At 39.5% G+C, this 19,096-nt stretch overlaps 1 non-coding gene across 1 annotated transcript; it reads left to right on the top strand.

The window, feature by feature from the left end:
- Positions 1-11,190: 11,190 nt before the first annotated feature.
- On the top strand, positions 11,191-11,298 carry LOC130953835 (small nucleolar RNA R71). Its single transcript, XR_009075996.1, has one exon. It is a non-coding gene; the product is annotated as a small nucleolar RNA R71 (small nucleolar RNA).
- The last annotated feature ends 7,798 nt before the right edge of the window (positions 11,299-19,096 follow it).

The raw sequence follows: 19,096 nt of genomic DNA, 5'->3' as shown, positions 1-19,096 counted from the left end.
TGTATCAAGAAATAGAGAGAATTAAATAGAAACTAGCGATAATAAAATAGATATCCTTAGAATTAGGACCAAGAGAAGAATGAGAGTTTCTAATTACATCATGCATATCCAAATTATTACATTATATTCTTATTTATAACATAATTCTTTAATTGAGCTATAGGCCAAATACTAATCCTAACATTATTTTTCCCTTAAAAAATAACCTTGCCTTCAAAGTTGTGAAAAAAAATTATTAATCCTAAAAAAATAAATGCAAATTACATTTAAAAAAATTAATATTAAAATAACAATTTCTATTTTATTTCTATTCCACTGCTATTAAAATTCTTCCTGAATCCTATTGATAAAAAAATTAATCCATCAATCTAAAACAAAAAGAATATATTTGAACCAGCAATATTAAAATTGGTCCAAATGGGCTGCAATATTTAAAATTGAACCTAAAATCAATGGAACATCTATCTTCTTTCTATGTTATACTTCAGAAAGACCCAACTCCTTTACCCAACACGCCACACCCTTTTTACTTTCCATTGGCTCCTTCCTTCTCTGCCATGGGTTTACTGCTGCTGAGAGAACCACTAGCGCCACCATTGCGTCCAACCCGCAACCACCCCACCACAGCGCATGTCAGTCGCTACTTCTTCCGACCATCCTAGTGTCAGACCCCGCCAACCCCACCTACTTCTTTATCATTCGAGCCTCCTCTTCAATATCCCAAGGAAAGACCATCGCTATGAGTTCTCGTGGCTTAGCCATGATTGAGGAAACGCGATGGCATAGACCACTACCTTTCACCGTTGCCGCTTTGTCTTCCACCGCCGCTGCACCGCTAAACTCCGCTAGCATCTGCTCTCCCTTTGCGGAGGTGCCATCCTCAACGCCACTACTTATTGTTAGATTTGCTTCTTCTTCATCCTCAATGCCACCTTTTCTATTTAGCTATGCAACATCATCGGCACTGACCAAGACCACCGCGTGCGAGTTCAGATGCGGTGGTTTTGGGGGTGGTGATGTCACCCTCACCTTTGCCAGTTCTTGATTTGTGTCCACCACCTTCACCATCGCGATGGTGGCATACTCGGCGCCATTTATGACTGTGAGTTTGTCGTTACGGTTGCTCGGAATGGTGCCATCCACTGCTCGTACATCAACATTGTCACCATCAATTGCAATTAATGTAGGTAATTCCATATATGCTTTTAAATCTTTTATTTTTTGAATTGCTTGTATTGTCATATCTTAAATTGTGATTGATGATGCAGAAACTGGATTTTGAAATTTTGATTGAATTTTGGATTTGAGATTTGAAATTCTAGTTGATCTTTAGTTTTTGTTAAAACTGTGGTGCAGATTTTGAAAACCACAAACTAACTGGCAAGTGCATCGAGTCGTACCAAGTAATATCTGGTGCACGAAACTGGCTCTGCACATTTCGCACAGATAGACCGGTAAGTATACCGAGTCGTCCAAGTAATACCTCAGGTGAGTGAGGGTCAATCCCACAGAGATTGTTGGCTTGAGCAAGCAATGGTTATCTTGCAGATCTTAGTTAGGTGATGAGCGGATAATTTATACGTTTTTTGGCATTGTTTTTAGGTAGTTTTTAGTAAGTTCAAGCTACTTTTAGGGATGTTTTCATTTGTTTTTATGTTAAATTCACATTTCTGGACTTTACTATGAGTTTGTGTGTTTTTCTGTGATTTCAGGTAATTTCTGGCTGAAATTGAGGGACTTGAGCAAAACTCTGAAAAAGGCTGACAAAAAGGACTGCTGATGCTGTTGGAATCTGACCTCCCTGCACTCAAAATGAATTTTCTGGAGCTACAGAAATTCAAATGGCGCGCTCTCAACGGCATTGGAAAGTAGACATTCAGAACTTTCCAGCAATATATAATAGTCCATACTTTATTCGGAAATTGACGACGTAACTTGGCGTTGAACGCCAAGTACATGCTGCTGTCTGGAGTTAAACGCCAGAAACACGTCATGATCCGGAGTTGAACGCCCAAAACACGTTATAACTTGGAGTTCAACTCCAAGAAAAGCCTCAGCTCGTGGATAGATCAAGCTCAGCCCAAGCATACACCAAGTGGGCCCCGGAAGTGGATTTATGCATCAATTACTTACTCATGTAAACCCTAGTAGCTAGTCTAGTATATATAGGACATTTAACTATTGTATTAAACATCTTTTGACAGTTTAATCTTTTGACTATTTAGCCTTTGATTATTCGGTCTCTTGATCACTCAGGGGGCTGGCCATTCGGCCATGCCTGAACCTTTCAATTATGTATTTTCAACGGTGGAGTTTCTGCACACCATAGATTAAGGGTGTGGAGCTCTGCTGTACCTCAAAGTTTCAATACAATTATTATTACTTTCTATTCAATTCTCTTTTATTCTTATTCCAAGATATACGTTGTAAAACACTTTGATGAATGTGATGATCCGTGACACTCATCATCATTCTCACCTATGAACGCGCGTGATTGACAACCACTTCCGTTTTACCTTAGGCCGGGCGCATATCTCTTAGATTCCCCAACAGAATCTTCGTGGTATAAGTTAGATAGATGGCGGCATTCATGAGGATCCGGAAAGTCTAAACCTTGTCTATGGTATTCCGAGTAGGATTCTGGGATTGGATGACTGTGACGAGCTTCAAACTCCTGAAGGCTGGGCGTGGTGACAAACGCAAAAGAATCAAGGGATTCTATTCCAACCTGATTGAGAACCGACAGATGATTAGCCGTGCTGTGACAGAGCATAGGACCATTTTCACTGAGAGGATGGGATGTAGCCATTGACAACGGTGATGCCCTACATACAGCTTGCCATGGAAAGGAGTAAGAAGGACTGGATGAAAGCAATGAGAAAGTAGAGATTCAAGAGGAGCATAGCATCTCCATACGCCTATCTGAAATTCCCACTATTAATTTACATAAGTATTTCTATCCCTTTTATTTTCTTTTTATTATTAATATTCGAAAATTCATAAACCAATTTAATCTGCCTAACTGAGATTTACAATATGACCATAGCTTGCTTCATACCAACAATCTCTGTGGGATCGACCCTTACTCACGTAAGGTATTACTTGGACGACCCAGTACACTTGCTGGTTAGTTGAACGGAGTTGTGAAAAGAAAGTGCTGAGTTAATGTTTTTGTGCACATACCAAAGAGCTAATATTGTTGATCATGCAAATATAAAGAGGATCACAATTTCGTCGACCAAGTTTTTGGCGCCGTTGCCGGGGATTGTTCGAGTATGGACAACTGACGGTTCATCTTGTTGCTCAGATTAGGTAATTTTCTTTTCAAAAATCTTTTTCAAAATTTTTCTTTTATTTTTCGTTTTTCTAAACTTTATTTTCGAAAAAATTAATAAAAATAAAAAAAAAATTAAGAAAATCATAAAAATCAAAAATATTTTGTGCTTCTTGTTTGAGTCTTGAGTCAATTTTTAAGTTTGGTGTCAATTGCATGCTTTTAAAAATTTTTCTTGCATTTTTCGAAAATTCCATGCATTCATAGTGTTCTTCATGATCTTCAAGATGTTCTTGACAAGTCCTCTTGTTTGATCTTGATGTTTTCTTGTTTTGTGTTGTTTGTTGTTTTTCACATGCAATTTTTGTTTGTTAGAGTCCATGCATTAAAGATTTCTAAGTTTGGTGTCTTGCATATTTTCTTTGCATAAAAATTTTTCAAAATTATGTTCTTGATGTTCATCATGATCTTCAAAGTGTTCTTGGTGTTCATCTTGACATTCATAGTGTTCTTGCATGCATCTTGTGTTTTGATCCAAAATTTTTATGTTTTGGGTCATGTTTGTGTTTTTCTCTCTCATAATTAAAAATTCAAAAATAAAAAAAATATCTTTTCCTTATTTCCCTCCAAATTTTCGAAATTTTGGGTTGACTTGGTCAAAAATTTTTAAAAATTAGTTGTTTCTTACAAGTCAAGTCAAAATTTCAATTTTAAAAATCTTATCTTTTCAAAATCTTTTTCAAAAATTATATCCTTTTCATTTTTTTTCTATTTTTCGAAAATTTCAAAAAAATCTTTTTCTAAATATTTTCAAAATTTTTTTCTTATCTTTATATCATATTTTCGAAAATTCACAAATAATTAATGTGATTGATTCAAAAATTTGAAGTTTGTTACTTTCTTGTTAAGAAAGGTTCAATCTTTAAGTTCTAGAATCTTATCTTGTAGTTTCTTGTTAGTAATTAATTTTAATTTAAAAATTAAATCTTTTTCAAACATATCTTATTTTATCTTTTATACCTTATCTTTTTCAAAATTTTATCTTTTCCAAAATTTGATTTTAAAATATCTTATCTAACTTCTTATCTTCTTATCTTTTTTAAAATTTGATTTCAAATCTTTTTCAATAAACTAATTAACTTTTTGTTTGTTTCTTATCTTTTTTAAAACCACCAAACTACTTTTCCCTCTTCAATTTTCGAAAATACCTCTCTCTTTTTCAAAAATTATTTTTAATTAATTAATTGTTTTAAATTTTAAATTTCAATTATATTTTATCTTTAATTTTCGAAAATTACTAACCCCTTTTTCAAAATTATTTTCGAAATCTCCCTTCTCTTTTCTTCTTCTATTTAATTATTTAATTACTAACACTTCTCTTCACCTCTCTCCATCTAATTATCTGAATCCACTCTTCTACATTCTTCTCCCCTTTCTTCTTCTACTAACATAAAGGAATCTCTATACTGTGACATAGAGGATTCCTCTTCTTTTCTTGTTTTCTTCTCTTTCATATGAGCAGGAACAGAGAAAAAGGCACTCTTGTTGAAATTGATCCTGATCCTGAAAGGACTCTGAAAAGGAAACTAAGAGAAACTAAATTACAACAATCCAGAAACAACCTTTCAGAAATTTTCGAACAAGAGAAGGAGATGGCAGCCGAAAATAATAATAATGCAAGGAGAATGCTTAGTGACTTCACAAAGCCAACGTCCAAATTTGATGGAAGAAGCATCTCCATTCCTGCCATTGGAGCCAACAACTTTGAGCTGAAACCTCAGCTAGTTGCCTTAATGCAACAAAATTGCAAGTTTTATGGACTTCCATCTGAAGATCCTTATCAGTTTTTAACTGAGTTCTTGCATATCTGTGAGACTGTAAAGACGAATGGAGTTGATCTTGAAGTCTACAGACTCATGCTTTTCCCTTTTGCTGTAAGAGACAGAGCTAGAACATGGTTGGATTCACAACCTAAGGATAGCCTGGACTCCTGGGATAAGCTGGTCACAGCCTTCTTGGATAAATTCTTTCCTCCTTAAAAGCTGAGCAAGCTGAGAGTGGATGTCCAAACCTTCAAACAAAAAGATGGTGAATCCCTCTATGAAGCTTGGGAAAGATACAAGCAGCTGACCAAAAGATGTCCATCTGACATGTTTTCAGAATGGACCATTGGTGCACGAAATTGTGATCATCAATGGCGCCATCAACATGGTACGCTCATTGCAATCTCAACTCTCTATCACAACTCCGCACAACTAACCAGCAAGTGCACTGGGTCGTCCAAGTAATAAACCTTACGCGAGTAAGGGTCGATCCCACGGAGATTGTTGGTATGAAGCAAGCTATGGTCACCTTGTAAATCTTAGTCAGGCAGACTCAAATGGGTATAGATGATGAATAAAACATAAAGATAAAGATAGAGATACTTATGTAATTCATTGGTAGGAATTTCAAATAAGCGTATGAAGATGCTTGGTCCCTTCCGTCTCTCTGCTTTCCTACCGTCTTCATCCAATCCTTCTTACTCCTTTCCATGGCAAGCTTATGCAAGGGTTTCACCGTTGTCAGTGGCTACTTCCCATCCTCTTAGTGGAAATGTTCAACGCACCCTGTCACGGCACGACTATCCATCTGTCGGTTCTCAATCAGGCCGGAATAGAATCCAGTGATTCTTTTGCGTCTGTCACTAACGCCCCGCCCTCAGGAGTTTGAAGCACGTCACAGTCATTCAATCATTGAATCCTACTCAGAATACCACAGACAAGGTTAGACCTTCCGGATTCTCGCCATCAGTTCTTGCCTATACCACGAAGACTCTGATCTCACGGAATGGCTGGCTCGTTTGTCAAGCGAGCGCTCGGTTGTCAGGCGATCAACCATGCATCGTGTATCAGGAATCCAAGAGATATATTCACTCAATCTAAGGTAGAACGGAGGTGGTTGTCAGTCACACGTTCATAGGTGAGAATGATGATGAGTGTCACGGATCATCACATTCATCAAGTTGAAGAACAAGTGATATCTTGGAACAAGAACAAGCGGAATTGAATAGAAGAACAATAGTAATTGCATTAATACTCGAGGTACAGCAGAGCTCCACACCTTAATCTATGGTGTGTAGAAACTCCACCGTTGAAAATACATAAGAACAAAAGTGATCATTGGCTTCGGCCCCAGAGAGGGAACCAGAAGAACCAAGATGAAAATACAATAGTAAAAGGTCCTATTTATAGGGAACTAGTAGCTTTAAGAATTACAAAGATGAGTAAATGACATAAAAATCCACTTCCGGGCCCACTTGGTGTGTGCTTGGGCTGAGCATTGAAGCATTTTCGTGTAGAGACTTCTCTTGGAGTTAAACGCCAGCTTTTGTGCCAGTTTGGGCGTTTAACTCCCACTTAGGTGCCAGTTCCGGCGTTTAACGCTGGGAATTCTGAAGGTGACTTTGAACGCCGGTTTGGGCCATCAAATCTTGGGCAAAGTATGGACTATCATATATTGCTGGAAAGCCCAGGATGTCTACTTTCCAACGCCGTTAAGAGCGCGTCAATTGGGCTTCTGTAGCTCCAGAAAATCCACTTCGAGTGCAGGGAGGTCAGAATCCAACAGCATCTGCAGTCCTTTTCAGTCTCTGAATTAGATTTTTGCTCAGGTCCCTCAATTTCAGCCAGAAAATACCTGAAATCACAGAAAAACACACAAACTCATAGTAAAGTCCAGAAAAGTGAATTTTAACTAAAAACTAATAAAAATATACTAAAAACTAACTAAATCCTACTAAAAACATACTAAAAACAATGCCAAAAAGTGTACAAATTATCCGCTCATCACAACACCAAACTTAAATTGTTGCTTGTCCCCAAGCAACTGAAAATCAAATAAGATATAAAGAAGAGAATATACTATAGACTCCAAATTATCAATGAAACTTAGCTCCAAATTAGATGAGCGGGACTAGTAGCTTTTTGCCTCCGAATAGTTTTGGCATCTCACTTTATCCTTTGAAATTCAGAATGATTGGCTTCTTTAGGAGCTCAGAATCCAGATAGTGTTATTGATTCTCCTAGTTAAGTATGATGATTCTTGAACACAGCTACTTATTGAGTCTTGGCCGTGGCCCAAAGCACTCTGTCTTCCAGTATTACCACCGGATACATACATGCCACAGACACATAATTGGGTGAACCTTTCAGATTGTGACTCAGCTTTGCTAAAGTCCCCAATTAGAGGTGTCCAGGGTTCTTAAGCACACTCTTTTTGCCTTGGATCACAACTTTATTTCTTTCTTTTTCTTTTCTTTTTCTTTCTCCACTTTTTTTTTCTTTTTCGTTTTTCTCCTTCTTTTTTTTTGTATTCACTGCTTTTTCTTGCTTCAAGAATCATTTTTATGATTTTTCAGATCCTCAGTAACATGTCTCCTTTTTCATCATTCTTTCAAGAGCCAACATTCATGAACCACAAATTCAAAAGTCATATGCACTGTTCAAGCATACATTCAGAAAACAAAAAGTATTGCCACCACATCAAACTAATTAAGCTAGTTTTAAAGATGAATTCGAAATCCTGTACTTCTTGTTCTTTTGTGATTAAAAACAGTTTTCTTTTAAGAAAGGTGATGGATTCATAGGACATTCATAACTTTAAGGCATAGACACTAAGACACTAATGATCATAAGACACAAACATGGACAAACATAAGCATAATAATTCGAAAAAACAAGAAAATAAAGAACAAGGAGATTAAAGAACGGGTCCACCTCAGTGATGGCGGCTTGTTCTTCCTCTTGAAGGTCTTATGGAGTGCTTGAGCTCCTCAATGTCTCTTCCTTGTCTTTGTTGCTCCTCTCTCATGATTCTTTGATCTTCTCTAATTTCATGGAGGAAGATGGAATGTTCTTGGTGCTCCACCCTTAGTTGTCCCATGTTGGAACTTAGTTCTCCTAGGGAGGTGTTGATTTGCTCCCAATAGTTTTGTGGAGGAAAGTCCATCCCTTGAGGCATCTCAGGGATTTCATGATGAGTGGGGTCTCTTGTTTGCTCCATCCTTTTCTTAGTGATGGGCTTGAGGTCATGCCTTCTCAGTTAAACCGGCTTCCCTCTTGAATCTCTCTTCCATTGGGCACCCTCTTCACAAATGTCTGTGAGGACTTGGTCCAACCTTTGATCAAAGTTGACCCTTTTTGAGTTTGAAAGGGATCTCGGGGATCACCTTCTTCAAGGCCACAACTTCATAGAAGTGGTCTTGATGCACCCTTGAGATGAATCTCTCTATCTCCCATGACTCAGAGGTGAAAGCTTTTGCCTTCCCTTTCCTCTTTCTAGAGGTTTCTCCGGCCTTAGGTGCCATAAATGGTTATGGAAAAACAAAAAGCAATGCTTTTACCACACCAAAATTAAAAGGTTTGCTCGTCCTCGAGCAAAAGAAGAAAGAAGAGAGTTGAAGAAGACGAAATGGAGGAGATGGAGGTGGCTTTGTGGTTCGGCCAAAGGGGGGAGAAGTAGTGTTTAGGGTGTGTGAAAATGAAGGAGTGAAGATGGGTTTACATAGGGGTGAAGAGAGGGGTAGGGTTCGGCCATTATGGGTGGGTTGGGAGGGAAAGTAGTTTGAATTTGAATGGTGAGGTAGGTGGGGTTTTATGAAGGATAGATGTGAGTGGTGAAGAGAAAAATGTGATTTGATAGGTGAAGGGTTTTTGGGGAAGCAGTATTGAGGTGATTGGTGAATGGGTGAAGAAGAAGAGAGAGGGTGGTGGGGTAGGTGGGGATCCTATGGGGTCCACAGATCCTGAGGTGTCAAGGAAAAGTCATCCCTGCACCAAATGGCATGCAGAAATGTATTCTGAGCCAATTCTGGCGTTAAACGCCGGGCTGGTGCCCATTTCTGGCGTTAAACGCCAGGTTCTTGCCCTTTCCTGGCATTTAACGCCAGTCTGGTGCCCCTTTCTGGCGTTAAACGCCCAGAATGGTGCCAGACTGGGCGTTAAACGCCCATCTGCTAGCCTTACTGGCGTTTAAACGCCAGTAGGTTCTTCCTCCAGGGTGTGCTATTTTTCTTCCTGTTTTTCATTCTGTTTTTGCTTTTTCAATTGATTTTGTGATTTCTCATGATCATCAACCTACAGAAAACATAAAATAACAAAGAAAAATATATAAAATATAACATTGGGTTGCCTCCCAACAAGCGTTTCTTTAATGTCAGTAGCTTGACAGTGGGCTCTCATGGAGCCTCACATTTTCTCAGAGCAATGTTGGAACCTCCCAACACCAAACTTAGAGTTTGAATGTGGGGGTTCAACACCAAACTTGGAGTTTGGTTGTGGCCTCCCAACACCAAACTTAGAGTTTGACTGTGGGGGCTCTGTTTGACTCTGATTTGAGAGAAGCTCTTCATGCTTCCTCTCCATGGTGACAAAGAGATATCCTTGAGCCTTAAACACAAAGGATTCTTCATTCACTTGAATGATTAGTTCACCTCTATCAACATCAATCACAGCCTTTGCTGTGGCTAGGAAGGGTCTGCCAAGGATGATAGATTCATCCATGCACTTCCCAGTCTCTAGGACTATGAAATCAGCAGGGATGTAATGGTTTTCAATCTTCACCAAAACATCCTCTACAAGTCCATAAGCTTGTTTTCTTGAATTGTCTGCCATCTCTAGTGAGATTCTTGCAACTTGCACCTCAAAGATCCCTAGCTTCTCCATTACAGAGAGAGGCATGAGGTTTACACTTGACCCTAAGTCACACAGAGCCTTCTTGAAGGTCATGGTGCCTATGGTACAAGGTATGGAGAATTTCCCAGGGTCCTGCCTCTTTTGAGGTAATTTCTGCCTAGACAAGTCATCCAATTCTTTGGTGAGCAAAGGGGGTTCATCCTCCCAAGTCTCATTTCCAAATAACTTGTCATTTAGCTTCATGATTGCTCCAAGGTATTTAGCAACTTGCTCTTCAGTGACATACTCATCCTCTTCAGAGGAAGAATACTCATCAGAGCTCATGAAAGGCAGAAGTAAGTCCAATGGAATCTCTATGGTCTCATTTTGAGCCTCAGATTCCCATGGTTCCTCATTGGGGAACTCAGTGGAGGCCAGTGGACGTCCATTGAGGTCTCCCTCAGTGGCGTTCACTGCCTCTCCTTCCTCTCCAAATTCGGCCATGTTGATGGCCTTGCACTCTCCTTTTGGATTTTCTTCTGTATTGCTTGGAAGAGTACTAGGAGGGAGTTCAGTAATTTTCTTGCTAAGCTGTCCCACTTGTGCCTCCAAGTTTCTAATGGAGGACCTTGTTTCAGTCATGAAACTTTGAGTGGTTTTGATTAGATCAGAGACCATGGTTGCTAAGTCAGAATGGTTCTGCTTAGAATTCTCTGTCTGTTGCTGAGAAGATGATGGAAAAGGCTTGCTATTGCTAAACCTGTTTCTTCCACCATTATTGTTGTTGAAACCTTGTTGAGGTCTCTGTTGATCCTTCCATGAGAAATTTGGATGATTTCTCCATGAAGAATTATAGGTGTTTCCATAGGGTTCTCCTAGGTAATTCACCTCTTCCATTGAAGGGTTCTCAGGATCATAGGCTTCTTCCTTAGATGAAGCCTCCTTAGTACTACCTGGTGCATTTTGCATTCCGAACAGACTTTGAGAAATCAAATTGACTTGCTGAGTCAATATCTTGTTCTGAGCCAATATGGCATTCAGAGTATCAATCTCAAGAACTCCTTTCTTCTGATTTGTCCCATTGTTCACAGGATTCCTTTCAGAAGTGTACATGAATTAGTTATTTGCAACCATTTCAATTAGTTCTTGAGCTTCTGTAGGCGTCTTCTTCAGATGAAGAGATCCTCCAGCAGAGCTATCTAAAGACATCTTGGATAGTTCAGAGAGACCATCATAGAAAATACCTATGATGCTCCATTCAGAAAGCATGTCAGAAGGACATTTTCTGATCAATTGTTTGTATCTTTCCCAAGCTTCATAGAGGGATTCTCCATCCTTCTGTCTGAAGGTTTGGACTTCCACTCTAAGCTTACTCAATTTTTGAGGTGGAAAGAACTTTGCCAAGAAGGCATTGACTAGCTTTTCCCATGAGTCCAGGCTTTCTTTAGGTTGTGAGTCTAACCATGTCCTAGCTTTGTCTCTTACAGCAAAAGGGAATAGCATAAGTCTGTAGACCTCAGGGTCAACCCCATTAGTCTTGACAGTGTCACAGATTTGCAAGAATTCAGCTAAGAATTGATGAGGATCTTCCAATGGAAGTCCATGGAACTTGCAATTCTGTTGCATTAGAGAAACTAATTGAGGCTTAAGCTCAAAGTTGTTTGCTCCAATGGCAGGGATAGAGATGCTTCTCCCATAGAAGTCGTGAGTAGGTGCAGTAAAGTCACCCAGCACCTTCCTTGCATTGTTTGCATTGTTGTTGTTTTCGGTTGCCATGTCTTCTTCGTTGAAGATTTCTGTTAGGTCCTCTACAGAGAGTTGTGCCTTAGCTTCTCTTAGCTTTCGCTTCAAGGTCCTTTCAGGTTCAGGGTCAGCTTCAACAAGAATGCTTTTGTCTTTGTTCCTGCTCATATGAAAGAGAAGAGAACAAGAAAATATGGAATTCTCTATGTCACAGTATAGAGATTCCTTGAGGTGTCAGAGAAGAAGAAAATTAGAAGGAAGAGGTAGAAGAATTCGAACTTAATCAGATAGAGTTCGAATTGTGCATTGAGAAGGAGTGGTACTCCATAAATAGAAGGATGTGATAAGAGAGGAAGAAATTTTCGAAAATTAAGTGAGATATTTTGAAAACATTTTGAAAAATTGATTGATAATTTTCGAAAACTAAAAGTGGGAAAGAAATCAAGTGATTTTTTTTTGAAAAAGCTTTTGAAAAAAAATATGATTGAAAACTATTTTTGAAAAAGATGTGATTAAAAAGATTTGATTGAAAAGTTATGCTTTTAAAAAGATATGATTGAAAAGATATGATTTGAAAACAAATTTTAAAAAGATTTGATTTTAAAAATTAATGACTTGGCTAACAAGAAAAGATATGATTCAAACATTAAACCTTTCTCAACAGAAAAGGCAACATACTTGAATTGTTCAATCAAATCATTAATTGTTAGCAAGTATCTTTGAAAAAGGAAAGAAATTGATTTTGAAAAGGGTTTGATTGAAAAGATATGATTTAAAAAAGATTTGATTTTGAAAAACTTTGAAAACTTGAAAAAAAATTGATTTGAAGACAAAATCTTCCCTCTTGTGCCATCCTGGCGTTAAACGCCCAGAATGGTGCACATTCTGGCGTTTAACGCCCAATGCACTACCTTTTTGGGCGTTTAAATGCCCAACCAGGCACCCTGGCTGGCGTTTAAACGCCAGTCTGTCCTTCTTCACTGGGCGTTTTGAACGCCCAGCTTTTTCTGTGTAATTCGTCTGCTGCATGTTCTGAATCTTCAGTTCCCTGTACTATTGACTTGAAAATAGAACCAAGATCAAATAAACAATGCATGCAAGACACCAAACGTAAAATTAGACACTAGACTCAAACAAGAAACATAAAATATTTTTGGTTTTTATGATTTTGAAATTTTTTTGGATTTTTCGAAAATTATATGGAAATAGAAAATAAAGGTTTCAGAATTCTTAATTTGGATTCCAGGAATCATTGCAATGCTAGTCTAAGACTCCGGTCCAGGAATTAGACATGGCTTCACAGCCAGCCAAGCTTTCAAAGAAAGCTTCGGTCCAAAACACTAGACATGGCCAATGGCCAGCCAAGCCTTAGCAGATCATTGCTCCAATAGCAAGATTGATAGAGATCAACAAGCTCTTGTGATGATCAGTTGAAACCTCGGTCCAATGAGATTAGACATGGCTTCTCAGCCAGCCAGATTTCAATAGATCATCATGAAACTCTAGAATTCATTTTTAAAGAAATTCTGAAAAAAATTACCTAATCTAAGCAACAAGATGAACCATCAGTTGTCCATACACGAAACAATCCCCGGCAACGGCGCCAAAAACTTGGTGCACGAAATTGTGATCATCAATGGCGCCATCAACATGGTACGCTCATTGCAATCTCAACTCTCTATCACAACTCCGCACAACTAACCAGCAAGTGCACTGGGTCGTCCAAGTAATAAACCTTACGCGAGTAAGGGTCGATCCCACGGAGATTGTTGGTATGAAGCAAGCTATGGTCACCTTGTAAATCTTAGTCAGGCAGACTCAAATGGGTATAGATGATGAATAAAACATAAAGATAAAGATAGAGATACTTATGTAATTCATTGGTAGGAATTTCAGATAAGCGTATGAAGATGCTTGGTCCCTTCCGTCTCTCTGCTTTCCTACCGTCTTCATCCAATCCTTCTTACTCCTTTCCATGGCAAGCTTATGCAAGGGTTTCACCGTTGTCAGTGGCTACCTCCCATCCTCTTAGTGGAAATGTTCAACGCACCCTGTCACGGCACGGCTATCCATCTGTCGGTTCTCAATCAGGCCGGAATAGAATCCAGTGATTCTTTTGCGTCTGTCACTAACGCCCCGCCCTCAGGAGTTTGAAGCACGTCACAGTCATTCAATCATTGAATCCTACTCAGAATACCACAGACAAGGTTAGACCTTCCAGGTTCTCGCCATCAGTTCTTGCCTATACCACGAAGACTCTGATCTCACGAAATGGCTGGCTCGTTTGTCAGGCGAGCGCTCGGTTGTCAGGCGATCAACCATGCATCGTGTATTAGGAATCCAAGAGATATTCACTCAATCTAAGGTAGAACGGAGGTGGTTGTCAGTCACACATTCATAGGTGAGAATGATGATGAGTGTCACGGATCATCACATTCATCAAGTTGAAGAACAAGTGATATCTTGGAACAAGAACAAGCGGAATTGAATAGAAGAACAATAGTAATTGCATTAATACTCGAGGTACAGCAGAGCTCCACACCTTAATCTATGGTGTGTAGAAACTCCACCGTTGAAAATACATAAGAACAAAAGTGATCATTGGCTTCGGCCCCAGAGAGGGAACCAGAAGAACCAAGATGAAAATACAATAGTAAAAGGTCCTATTTATAGGGAACTAGTAGCTTTAAGAATTACAAAGATGAGTAAATGACATAAAAATCCACTTCCGGGCCCACTTGGTGTGTTCTTGGGCTGAGCATTGAAGCATTTTCGTGTAGAGACTTCTCTTGGAGTTAAACGCCAGCTTTTGTGCCAGTTTGGGCGTTTAACTCCCACTTAGGTGCCAGTTCCGGCGTTTAACGCTGGGAATTCTAAAGGTGACTTTGAACGCCAGTTTGGGCCATCAAATCTTGGGCAAAGTATGGACTATCATATATTGCTGGAAAGCCCAGGATGTCTAATTTCCAACGCCGTTGAGAGCGCGCCAATTGGGCTTCTGTAGCTCCAGAAAATCTACTTCGAGTGCAGGGAGGTCAGAATCCAACAGCATCTGCAGTCCTTTTCAGTCTCTGAATCAGATTTTTGCTCAGGTCCCTCAATTTCAGCCAGAAAATACCTGAAATCACAGAAAAACACACAAACTCATAGTAAAGTCCAGAAAAGTAAATTTTAACTAAAAACTAATAAAAATATACTAAAAACTAACTAAATCCTACTAAAAACATACTAAAAACAATGCCAAAAAGCGTACAAATTATCCGCTCATCAACCATATTAGATATATTCTATTATGGTCTCTCTGAATTTTCGAAAATGTCATTGGACCATTCTGCAGGTGGATCTATTCACCTAAAGAAAACGCCTGAAGAGGCTCAAGAACTCATTGACATGGTTGCAAACAACCAATTCATGTACACTTCTGAGAGGAATTCCGTGAATAATGGGATACCTCAGAAGAAAGGAGTTCTTGAAATTGATGCTCTGAATGCCATATTGGCTCAAAACAAGGTGTTGACTCAACAGGTCAACATGATCTCTCAAAATCTGAATGGATGGCAACATGCATCCAACAGTACTAAAGAGGCAGCTTCTGAAGAAGCTTATAATCCTGAGAACCCTGCCATGGCAGAGGTTAATTACATGGGTGACCCTTATGGAAACACCTATAACTCATCATGGAGAAATCATCCAAATTTCTCATGGAAGGATCAACAAAAGCCTCAACAAGGCTTTAACAATGGTGGACGCAATAGGCTGAGCAATGGCAAGCCTTTTCCATCATCTTCTCAGCAACAGACAGAGAATTCTGAATAAAACACCTCTAATTTAGCCAATCTAGTCTCTGATCTGTCAAAGGCCACTTTCAGTTTCATGAGTGAAACAAGATCCTCCATCAGAAATCTGGAGGCACAAGTGGGCCAACTGAGTAAGAAAGTCATTGAAACTCCTCCCAGTATTCTCCCAAGCAATACAGAAGAGAATCCAAAAGGAGAGTGCAAGGCCATTGATATAATCAATATGGCCGAATGCACAAGGGAGGAGAAGGACGAAAATCCTAGTGAGGAAGACCTCCTGGGACGTCCCTCAAGCAAGAAGGAGTTTCCTATTAAGAACCCAAAGGAATCTGAGGCTCATATAGAGACCATAGAGATTCCATTAAATCTCCTTCTGCCATTCATGAGCTCTGAAGACTATTCTTCCTCTGAAGAGGATGAAGATGTAACTGGAGAGCAAGTTGCTCAATATTTAGGAGCTATCATGAAGCTGAATGCCAAGTTGTTTGGTAATGAGACTTGGGAAAGTGAACCTCCCTTGCTCATTAGTGAACTGGATACCTGGATTCAGCAAATTTTACCTCAAAAGAAACAAGATCCTGGCAAGTTTTTGATACCTTGTACCATAGGCACCATGACCTTTGCAAAAGCTCTGTGTGATCTGGGGTCAGGGATAAATCTTATGCCACTCTCTATAATGGAGAAGCTGGGATCATTGAGGTACAACCTGCCTTGTTCTCATTACAATTGGCAGACAAGTCATTAAGACAAGCTTATGGAATAGTAGAGGATGTGTTAGTAAAGGTTGAAGGCCTTTACATCCCTGCTGATTTCATAATCTTAGACACTAGGAAGGAAGAGGATGATTGCATCATCCTTGGAAGTCCATTCCTAGCCACAACAGGAGCTGTGATAGATCTCAACAGAGGTGAATTAGTCCTTCAATTGAATGGGGACTACCTTGTGTTTAAGGCACATGGGCATCCCTCTGTGACAAAAGAGAGTAAGCATGAAGAGCTTCTCTCAGTTCAGAGTCAAGAAGAGCCCACACAGTCAAACTCTAAGTTTGGTGTTGTGAGGCCACAACCAAACTCTAAGTTTGGTGTTAAGACCCCATATCCAAACTCTAAGTTTGGTGTTGGGACTATACAACATTGACCTGATCACCTTGTGGCTCCATGAGAGCCACTGTCAAGCTATTGACATTAAAGAAGCGCTTGTTGGGAGGCAACCCAATTTTATTTATCTAATTTTATTTTATTGTATTTTATTGTTATTTTGTGTCTTATTAGGTACATGATCATGAGGAGTTACGAAAAAATCATAAAAATTAAAAACAGAATCAAAAACAGCAGAAGAAAAAAATCACACCCTGGAGGAAGCACAGACTGGCGTTCAACGCCAGTAAGATGCATCTGGCCGGCGTTCAACGCTAGAACAGAGCATCATTCTGGCGCTGAACGCTAGAAACAAGCAACATTCTGGCGCTGAATGCCAGGAATGTGCCTAGAGAAGAAAAGCTAGCGCTGAACGCCAGTAACAAGCATGAAACTGGCGTTCAACGCCAGAAACATGCTTTACATGGGCGTTGAACGCCCAGAATGTGCACCACACGGCGTTTAAACGCCAGAATAGTGTGCAAAGGCAATTTACATGCCTATTTGGTGCAGGGATGGAATTCCTTGACACCTCAGGATCTGTGGACCCCACAGGATCACCTCAGGATCTGTGGACCCCACAGGATCCCCACCTAACATATTCTCACCTTACCTCCTAATCTTAGTTTTGTGATTACTCTTCCCCATGTCACACTTCCCAACACTCTTCACCAATCACCTCAATTCCTCTTCCCAATCACCCCATTCACCACTCACATCCATCCACTCTTCCCCATAAACCCCACCTACCTTCAAAATTCAAAAACATTTTCCACCCAATCCACCCTAAATGGCCGAAACTTCACTCTCCCCTCTCCCTATATATACCCTTCCATTCTACTTCATTTTCACACAACACAACCCCTCCTCCATACCTTGACCGAAACCTACACTTCCCCTCCTCCTATTCATCTCCAAGAGCCATCAAGACCACTTCTATGATGTTGTGGCAAAGAAAAAGGTGATCCCTGAGGTCCCTTTCAAGCTCAAAAAATGAGTATCCGAAGATCCGACATGAAATCCGAGAAGAGGTTGGGAAATCCTACCACCCCATGCAACAAGTCAGAATCTTAATGGTTCAAGAGTTCTATGCCAATGCATAGATCACTAGGAACCATGATCAAAGTATAACCCGAGTCCAAAGAAGAATCTTAATGGTTCAAGAGTTCTATGCCAATGCATAGATCACTAGGAACCATGATCAAAGTATAAACCCGAGTCCAAAGAATTATCTCACAATGGTTCGGGGGAAATACTTAGATTTTAGTCCGGAGAATGTGAGGTTGGCGTTTCACTTGCCCATGATGCAAGAAAATGAACGCCCCTACACTAGAAGGGTCAACTTTAATCAAAGGTTGGACCAAGTCCTTATGGACATATGTGTGGAAGGAGCTCAATGGAAGAGAGACTCCAAAGGCAAGCCAGTCCAACTAAGAAGAAGACTGGACCTCATGCCTGTAGCTAGAGGATGGTTGGAGTTCATTCAACGCTCCATCATTCCCACTAGCAACCGATCTGAAGTTACTGTGGATCGGGCCATCATGATTCATAGCATCATAATTGGAGAGGAAGTAGAAGTTCATGAGGTCATCTCCAATGAATTCTACAAAATAGCCGATAAGCCCTCCACCATGGCACGGCTAGCTTTTCCTCACCTTATTTGCCATCTATGTTACTCAGCTGGAGTTATCATAGAAGGAGACATCCTCATTGAAGAGGATAAGCCCATCACCAAGAAAAGGATGGAGCAAGCAAGAGAGACCCTTTACGGTTCTCAAGAGATGCATGGGGAAGCTCATCATCAAGAAGTCCCTGAGATGCCTCAAGGGATGCACTTTCCTCCCAACAACTATTGGGAACAACTCAACACTTCCTTAGAAGATTTGAGCCACAATGTGGAACAATTAAGGGTGGAACATCATGAGCACTCCATCATTCTCCATGAAATAAGAGAAGATCAAAGAGTAATGAGGGAGGAGCAACAAAGACAAGGAAGGGACATAGAAGAGCTTAAGAACATTGTTGGTCCTTCAAGAAGAAGACGCCACTAAGGTGGATTCATTCCTTGTTCTTATTTCTTCTATTTTTCGGTTTTTATGTTGTATATTTATCTATGTTTTGTGTCTCTACTTCATGATCATTAGTATGTAGTAACCATGCCTTAAAGCTATGAATAAATTCCATTAATCCTTCACCTCTCTTAAAAGAAAAATGTTTTAATTCAAAAGAACAAGAAGTACATGAATTTCGAATTTATCCTTGAAATTAATTTAATTATATTGATGTGGTGATAATACTTTTTGTTTTCTGAATGAATGCTTGAACAGTGCATATTTTTGATCTTGTTGTTTATGAATGTTAAAATTGTTGGCTCTTGAAAGAATGATGAACAAAGAGAAATGTTATTGATGATCTGAAAAATCATGAAATTGATTCTTGAAGCAAGAAAAAGCAGTGAAAAAAGCAAAAGCTTGCAAAAAAAATGGCGAAAAA

The sequence above is a fragment of the Arachis stenosperma genome, chromosome 9 (assembly GCF_014773155.1).
Source record: "Arachis stenosperma cultivar V10309 chromosome 9, arast.V10309.gnm1.PFL2, whole genome shotgun sequence".
Taxonomy (NCBI): Eukaryota; Viridiplantae; Streptophyta; class Magnoliopsida; order Fabales; family Fabaceae; genus Arachis; species Arachis stenosperma.
This window is presented reverse-complemented; position numbering and strand designations above follow the sequence as displayed.